Below are 3329 nucleotides of genomic sequence, written 5' to 3' on the forward strand. Positions count from 1 at the left end.
TTCGAAGGAGTCTACCATACATCCAGCCTCTTGTTAATTGCCTTAACCTACACTGGCAGAGTGATGATGGCATCCACTTCATAGATACTTGTTATCTTGACCGGCTAGTTCCTCTCTGAACTCTATTGATATCCATTGGATGCCATCTCTTCAATCAAGGTTTGTTCGATACTAGGTTGTTTGCTGCATAGAGAAACCCCAAATGTTGCATCTAACATTTGCTTTATTGCATTATTCAACCTGTTATAGAAAATCTAAATATGCATCCATTCAACTATGCCATGCTAAGGGCATTTTCTCAATATCTCCTTATACCTTTCCCATGTGTCGTACAAGGATTCAGATTCTATCTACCAGAAAGAGGAGATATCACTCCTCAACTTGGTGATCTTTGCCAGAGGGAAGTATCTTATCGAGAATTTCTCAACTAATTGCTTCCAAGTAGTAATAGGCCCTTGAGACAATGAACTTAGCCATTGTTTGGCCCTTCCTTATACCGAGAATGGAAAGAGTCTTTGACGAAAATACATCCTCAGACACATTGCTCGCCTTAAAAGTGTAACAAATCTCCAAGAAATTCTTCAAGTATTCATATGGGTCTTCATCTTGAAACCCATCTAATTGGCACATTTGTTATACCATCTGAATAAAATTTGGTTTCAATTAGAACTTGTTCGCCGCGATGGGAGAACAAACAATACTAGAACCGGCTCTCTCCAATATTGGCCGGGCATAATTTGAAATATTTTATTGTTAATTCTTGGCCATTTCCTCTTCTTAATTTACCTCAACATTGACTTAACTGACTCGGTATCCCTTAAGTTAACTTGCCACAATCTTCTATGAAAATTCCACTCGATATTAGAAATAAGGCTTGCTAACAAAGATGAAGAGCTTTCTCGGGTCATCCGAGTGTTCCTTCAACAAATTAAAATTAATAGAACAAGATCAAAAAGAATCAAATTAAGAAAACAAAACAAAAATAAGTAAGAAAGAATGAAAAAAATTAAAGAAAAAAGAAAAATGAAAATCACAAGATATGAACAATATAAACAAAGACTTGATGACTAGAATCCAAATTTTCCCAAAAGTTGCCAATCTCATGCAACGGCACCAAAAACATGATGTATACTTTCCGCAAGTACACCGATCGTATCATATAATAAAGTGGTACCTTGTAAGGTGTAGGGTTGTCGAACCACAGAGACTGGGACTCCTAGTACCGATTTCTCCTCTAATCTCTAGTCAGTCAAAAATGGATTGGTTGTGTATAAACTAAATGAAATAATTGAGAAGGATGAAAGGAATATGCAAAGACAAATAGAGTATGCAATCAATGAGAATTAATGCACCGAACTAATTCCCAAGGGTATTAGTGTACTAACTTACTTCTAATGACTATCATGTACATTTTAAGGTTTTTACGTGTGCTCACAGGCAATGTTGTATCCATGGCTTTCCTATACGTCAAGTTTTGCAATTATGCAAGGTAATTACAAATATGACATTCGACACATGTCAAGTTTCACAACTATAACTACGCAATTTAAGTACATCAAGTCATACAACACAAGATTTAACATAAGAACACATTAAAACTCCATAATCATTGAAAGCAAGTAAGTCAAAGTACACTAATCAACAAGGTTCATATCACGGGGCACCATGGACTGGTTAGCCCCTCATGAGATCATACAAATAAGAAAGGAAAAGAGGTACAAAACAGTAAGAAATCATGACTCCCTCTTTCTTTCAAAATTTTCTCAATTGGACTCGAAAGAACTCCTTTGATTAGCTAGCTTCACACCTCAAAGGTGCCTCTAACCCTATCTTGGTCTCCACAGAAGGTGTGTTAAAGTCTTTTCTTGACCTCCGGTGATTTTCCAAAGACAGATCTCCAAACCCTAGCCAAGCTCTCCCCCAAAAAACCTAGATCTAAGCAACAAAAGGAACTTTTTGGGCTCAACATGTCCTAAGAATGGGCATGCTTAAGCAGTGCTCTTTTTGATACTTTGGTGAAAATCAGCTAAGTGTCTAGGCAGAGGAATACACGGGGAGAGCATGGTCATGCTCAGCCTAAGCATGCCCGTGAAAGGGGCAAAGAACTTGTGCTTCAATTGAATAGAAAGAACTTCAGAAATTTAATGGTTGTTTGGTTAGAAGTAAGTAGGTGTGATGTAAAAGTTTTACATGTAAAAGTTGCTTTTTGGTGTTTGGTTTTTTGTAAAAGTAACTTTTACTTGTAAAACTTTTTACATCAAATGCCCATTTTAAAGTATTTCAACTCAGAACAAAAGTTGATGTGAGTTGAAATACTATAAAACTTTGTTTAAAGTAACCTCACCACTCTCATTGGAATACTACAAAAGCAAGCATGCCATCTTTAGACCTCACCATCAAGTGACGCTGTCCAACACCGGCAACCCTTTCTTCCACCAGTGGCGCCCTCTCCCACTGGTGACGAGAAGGTTGGCAGATCTATCTCTCTCTCTCTCTCTCTCTCTCTCTCTATTAGGGAAGCCTTGCAAACTTTGTCAGGATCTCCCTTTCTCTTACTCTCTCTCGATTGAATTTTTGTAACATAATTATACATTTGGGTATCATCTTTTTGGCCATTTGTTTGCTTGCTTTTCCATTCATTTCAAGATGAATTCAAGCATAGAGCTAGCATTCCTCTGAATGTTGAGTTGATGAGTAAATTTTTTTTTACATGTTTGACAAGGTTTAGTTACATACCAATTTGACTGTAGCTTTTGTTTTGTTTAAATTACAAACCAACAAAATGTGCATTTTTTTAGGGATTTTTTTTTTAATCTTCAATGAAAATTTTTAGAAAATCAATGTATAGGTAGATGATATAAGTTCACTGTTTTTCTTTCTAGTTAATAAAATCCACTAAAGGTTGCATAAATTCAAAAAAGCTTGTGTCTCTCATGTTAGATTTTTGGATAGATTAAATTCACTTGTTGACATAACATGTTTAGCTGGTATTATTTGCTTTTGTTATATAAACACAATTAGAAACAATCTTTTTTAATGAATAAGAATGTTAATTTTATTTGTGTGTATTATATTATATTAGTTTTTATATTAGATTTGTGTCTTGTATAATTATATTCCAACTAGGTGGACATTGCCATGTTGGCCATCATTATTTTATATATTCGTAGCATAATCAAGTGAAAATCATGCCTTGTAACCATTAATTAAGCATGTACCTGCATAGCTCACTAGTAGTATGGAAGGAAGGAGATGAAGTTCCTTTTTCTTTTCTTGATCAACAGTAAAATGACCACTTTGGTATTCGATTTTTATATTATCATTGATGA

At 35.3% G+C, this 3329-nt stretch overlaps 1 non-coding gene across 1 annotated transcript; it reads left to right on the plus strand.

Annotated features, from left to right (window-relative positions):
- Positions 1-276: 276 nt before the first annotated feature.
- On the plus strand, positions 277-383 carry LOC120257764. Its single transcript, XR_005535850.1, has one exon. It is a non-coding gene; the product is annotated as a small nucleolar RNA R71 (small nucleolar RNA).
- The last annotated feature ends 2946 nt before the right edge of the window (positions 384-3329 follow it).

The sequence above is a fragment of the Dioscorea cayenensis genome, chromosome 3 (genome assembly GCF_009730915.1).
Source record: "Dioscorea cayenensis subsp. rotundata cultivar TDr96_F1 chromosome 3, TDr96_F1_v2_PseudoChromosome.rev07_lg8_w22 25.fasta, whole genome shotgun sequence".
In the NCBI taxonomy this organism is placed as follows: Eukaryota; Viridiplantae; Streptophyta; class Magnoliopsida; order Dioscoreales; family Dioscoreaceae; genus Dioscorea; species Dioscorea cayenensis.